The 5,062-nt window shown below is 42.8% G+C and overlaps 1 protein-coding gene across 2 annotated transcripts in view; it reads left to right on the top strand.

The window, feature by feature from the left end:
* Positions 1–4,509, top strand: part of LOC308313128 (uncharacterized protein) — a 35,188-nt gene extending 30,679 nt beyond the window's left edge. The window contains exons 6-7 of one of the 2 annotated variants that reach the window (XR_013963850.1): positions 1–1,092; positions 1,375–4,509. The exon at positions 1–1,092 is cut by the window's left edge and continues 3,560 nt beyond it. The gene's annotated coding sequence lies outside the window, so the exon portion shown is untranslated. The other variant, XM_080760048.1, reaches the window with a different exon arrangement.
* The last annotated feature ends 553 nt before the right edge of the window (positions 4,510–5,062 follow it).

The raw sequence follows: 5,062 nt of genomic DNA, 5'->3' as shown, positions 1-5,062 counted from the left end.
TTTTCTGTTTTGAGCGAGATCTAGCCTGCGATGAAAGTGACACCTGATCCGGGGACAAGTTTTGCTATAGAAGAATATTTTGCACCCTGTTTGATTCAAACGGGGCCGTATTCTGAGCTGAGCTCTGTACTGTGATGAAGAAAGGGATCGAGGACGGTGGAGAGGAGATGCATGGGGAGATCTCTGGAAGGCCACAGTGCCAGAATGTACTGAGGGAAAACAACAAAAACTGTTGTTTAAAAAAAAAGATGTTAAGTTATACTCTGCTGTTGATCCTTCTCTTCTGAGGATGTTCTGTGGTCTAGGAGTTGAAGAGTGAAAATCTGTATGAATTCAAACATTTGACAGATGTTCTACTAGAAACCCTCCCACAGAGTGGAGTAATGTAATCCTGCGATCTTACATACCATCTGCCGCGTACATTAATCTGTATGCCAGAAACTACACTGGAAAGAAAACACTTGGACTGCACTCCGTTTAAGACACCGGGTGGATCTTCTCCACGAGGCCAAGAAGGCACTTTGCTGGATTTGACTCAAGTCAGTTTGAGCAGCACACCGCTGGTCTGTGCATCATTTGACGAAACATTTAGGCCTATACCGCGGGATACCCCTTTAACTGAAAAGCTTTAATGGGGAGTGGTCCTGCCTTGGCGTGGCCACCCAGTCTTTGCTCACATTTACTGCCACCCCATTTCCCAAGAAAGCATCTGTTTTATTTGTACTTGGAAGAAAGTCAGAGTATAGCGGCAGGAAATTACAGTGGATTGAGAGCAGCCTATTCTCACCTTTGCTGGCTTTGTTTGATCATGACCTTGTCTTTTCCAGTGGTGGACATATAGTACTGAGTCAAAGTATAGATTATAATGGGTCAAATAACAACCACAACGACAAGTGAACGTTTCTCTGTCAAAATGTACACTTGGGAGTACTGGAGTTGATTGCTTTTTATTAATACTGAAGTAATCAAAAGTGCAAATTACAAAGTCCATTTTATTTCTAATATCAATGCATATTGCTGCATTAAAATGTGGACATATGTTTGTCTTTGAAATGTAGTGGATTTAAAGTCATAGGAATCTGGGAATAAAGCGTAGTATAATAAAGTACAGATACTTAAAACCCATTTTGGAAGGGAACCCCTTTTGGGTGTTAGCATTATGTCATGCTTTAGCTATTGAAAAATAGCAGATCTACAAGCTCATAGCGCGCCACTCGGTGGAGCTTGTAGGTCTGCTATTTTTGAAAAATCGAAGAACGACTGACACACAGAAACATAGCTTTTTCAGAAAACTGTCAGGATGTATAGAAGACATTTTTTTAATCTGATCTCAGGTCAAAATGGGTTTAAAGTCATAAGAATCTGGGAATAAAGCGTATACAATAAAGTGCAGATACTAAAACATGTACTTAAGTACAGTACTGAAGAATTTGTACTTGGGTTACTGTCCACCGCTGGTCTCTTCTTTACAATGGTCACGACAGGCTGGGTAAGGTAAACTTCATCATGAAGGCTAGTAGCAGCAGCCGGTATGTACTGTACTGTACTGTACTGTACACACAGTACAGATTTAATGCTCTCGGCTTACAAATTTAGCCAGCTCTTTACCTAATATGGACAATGTTTTAGGAGAAGACACTTCCTACAGGCCGGCCCGGGAGATATGGGGAGCACTATAGCCAATCCAGAGCCTCCTCTTACTTCCTGATATGGTCACCGTTTTTGGAGAAAGTTTGGGAAAAGTCTACAGTAGAACTACTGTATAGTTTCAGCCGTTAAATGTAGCTTTCTTTCTTTTTTCTTTCTTTTTTTTTTAACGAATTAAACAGCACAGTGATATTCTGTGAACAGATGGTGAGAGTTAGAATTAAGTATTCTTTGTGCTTGTGAAATCAACAAAGAATAAAAACCCACACCTTTTTTTCTCTCAAATGGTCGGGTATAGCGACCCAGAAAATTGAAGATTGTAAAATAGGCCTCTTCCCTCCACGGCCACAGGCTGGTAAATTGTGGCTGTGGCTGGTGGCTGAGTGTGTACTGTCCACTCTATCAGCCTCTGTGGGAGGCAACCAAGCATCATTTAGAGGCCCCACTGTACTCTTTTCTAAAAAACACATCATTAGTGTTCCTCCTGGGAGACAAAATATACTCCTGACCCGAGGACTATTTGGCTGACTTCAATGGGACCAACAGAACTGTCGTTATTGTGTTAAAACGAGGTTCAGTCAAATGGCAGCCATGACCTAACAGTCAGTGTGCAGTAGATAGATGTCAGACGAAACCTTAACAGAGACGCACAGTGTCGACTAGTCTTGGGAGTGGATATAGGCATGTATGTTGTTGACGAGCTATTTTGCTGCCCGCGGCTAACCTTCAGCCTTCCGTGGTCAAGGCCGTTGGTCCACGCGTGTCATTGGTAGAGCCACGGGAAGAACGACGCTTCATTTATATTCCACCGCGCGTTAGCGTTGGCTTGGAAATCTGTTATTTTCATGCAAACGACACGGCCATGCAACTGACTTTATATGAAGCTTAACTGAATTACATTGAATGCCTTTATTGTCATTGTACAATGTTCAACTACAATGCTGTGCGACCCCTCAGTGGCGGTACGTACCTATACGATATAATCTAAAATGAAATAAACGCAGTTGGTTGATATTATGCATTGAGCATTGATTCTGCTCTTCTGGGGCCTGTGTGCGTTGGGCTGAATAGACGGAGGGGTAAGTCTACCCTGGTGGGATGATGCTGACCTCGGAGTGCCTGTCCCTGCTGTGCTCCAGCTCTCACATTGTCCTCTAATGGAGAGACAGCCTTCTCCAGTTTCAAAGCCCAAGCGGTGCCCCCGGCCCGCCAAGGGGAGACCAGGGCAAAACAGCACTTAGCCAGGGGACAGGAGGCACTGCTGGTGGCTTCATATTAAGGCACTGATTCGCGACCTTGTTTTGTGTCGAGGACCCCCCAGTTCAATATTTGTTGCTTGCTGTCAGGCAGAAACCTCTTAACTCCATATTCTAACGTTGTTGTGTCTTTCCCTTTTTCGTATACATTTACGCCAAAAGTAGCAGATACGCAAGCTCAAGCTTGTAGATCTGCTACTTTTGGTGCTTTTGAATTTGAATCCTGGAAAGCGACAGTTTTTGGACATGAGGTTTCCACCCGACAAGAGACGACATGCATTAGGTCACCATTGGATAGGGCTTCCCCCCCCCCCCCCCCCCCCTTTTTTTCCATCTCTATGACACCGATCTACACTGTAAAGTCATCAGTGCTTATTTAACTATTTTAAGAGTTACAGACCATTGAATCAAGGGTCCATTTGGGCCTCTGGCGGTCCCCCCCCCCCCCCCCCCGGACCAGACGTCGAGAAACACTAGTTAAAGCCCAGCCGTTAAAAAGAAAGCCCCTCAGAGCAGACCGAAGGACACAGGTCTCAGGTCAGTCACTGACCTGAGACCTGTTGGCTAGTTGTTGTTACAGTGTGGAGGTTAGACCTGGCTGTCCTCAGCGTGGCAGCGCAGGGGTCTTCATGTCAGCCGACATGAAGGGGTTAAAGATGTGCTGACTTGTGACTTTCAAGAGTAACCAGCCCCCCCCCACCCCCCCCCCCCCCCCCCTCCCCCCCTCCCCCCCCCCGGCCTCTGTGGAGTACAACAGATTACTGACTTGGCTCCAGAACCATCCAACCAAACCAACCAACAATAAACTGGTTCAATTATACCCTGCTTTTTTTTTTCCTCCGTTAAAAGATATGGGGTTTTTTGTTTCCTTTAACAAAAATAATAATAATAAATTATTATTAATAATAATAATAATGCCAGTCATTTGTGTTGTGATTAGAGCAACGGAAACAAAAGGCACGTGAGTGACTGGAAACAAACCAGTCTATATCCGTTAGAGAGATGCTTTAATAAAAAAACTAGCTTGTTGTGCGTCCAAAAGAAACTGGAAAAAAATGGCATCCCTCCTGGATCATGAAATCTGTTGAGGAGCATGTAGACTAAATGACTCTGGGAGGCTGGAAAGGCCTTGTCCAAGAGAATAGCAAACATTCCACAACACCATGTCATATACTGTACAGCGAAAACCTATACATGTCTGTCTGTCTGTCTGTCTGTCTGTCTGTCTGTCTGTCTGTCTGTCTGTCTGTCTGTCTGTTTCTCTCCTATTGCCTTCCATTTCTGGCTCTTTCATCGTGGCTTTGGATAACCCAGTAATCACATTACTACTTTTAGGACCTGTTCCATTAACCTATCGTTGTGTACAACTCCTTTGTCCGTTAAGTAACCTTTAGGAATATAGTAAAAAAGGAAAAAAAAAGCAACAAGGAAAAGAAAAAAAAAAAGATACAAAGTGCCGTACAAATAGAAGCCTAATATTTTATTTTTTTCGTTTTTCTTTTTGTTTTGTGTGTGTGTGTATGTACACCTGTATAATGTATATTTTAATATTTATATACAGCTGTTGTATTAAAGTATATTTTTAAAATAAATTAGTTTTTTTTTCGTTTGTTTTTGTTTTTCCGGTGATGGATCGATTGTCACATGTAGGCTATGTTGATAGTTGGTTATTTAGTGGTGGAAAGTATATGAGTATTACTTTCATATTTGAAACAAATGGACAAACGTTTCGCTATCCAGCCTTCATCATGGATAGCCGAAACGTTTGTCCATTTGTTTCAAATATATAAACTATATTTGAACTGCAGTCTTGGTGTGTGCGACCCACTACCCTTTATTTTGATATGTTTTGAATGGGTGGTGCACCTATAGTCAGAGTGACCAATACCCAAAATAGCCCAAATCTCGGCCACTCGCTCACTCACACTCGGTCACTCCAGCATGGTGGTGTTACGGTGAAATTGACCTGCCGAAATATGTGAACAGGCATCTTGTGGACTTCACACAACTTACATCGATAGGTCTTTAAATACGCAGCCTAAATATCGCTAGGTTGAAGTCTATCCAAAAAATGCAATGATTTACGTTCGGACTCTGACATGTGATATCTATACAGACTACACGTCACGATTGTCACATATTTCAGAAGGTCACCAATT

The sequence above is a fragment of the Protomyctophum bolini genome (assembly GCF_963924005.1).
Source record: "Protomyctophum bolini genome assembly, chromosome: 3".
Classification (NCBI taxonomy): domain Eukaryota; kingdom Metazoa; phylum Chordata; class Actinopteri; order Myctophiformes; family Myctophidae; genus Protomyctophum; species Protomyctophum bolini.
The sequence above is the reverse complement of the archived record's forward strand: the minus strand, read 5'-3'. Positions and strand labels throughout refer to the sequence as shown.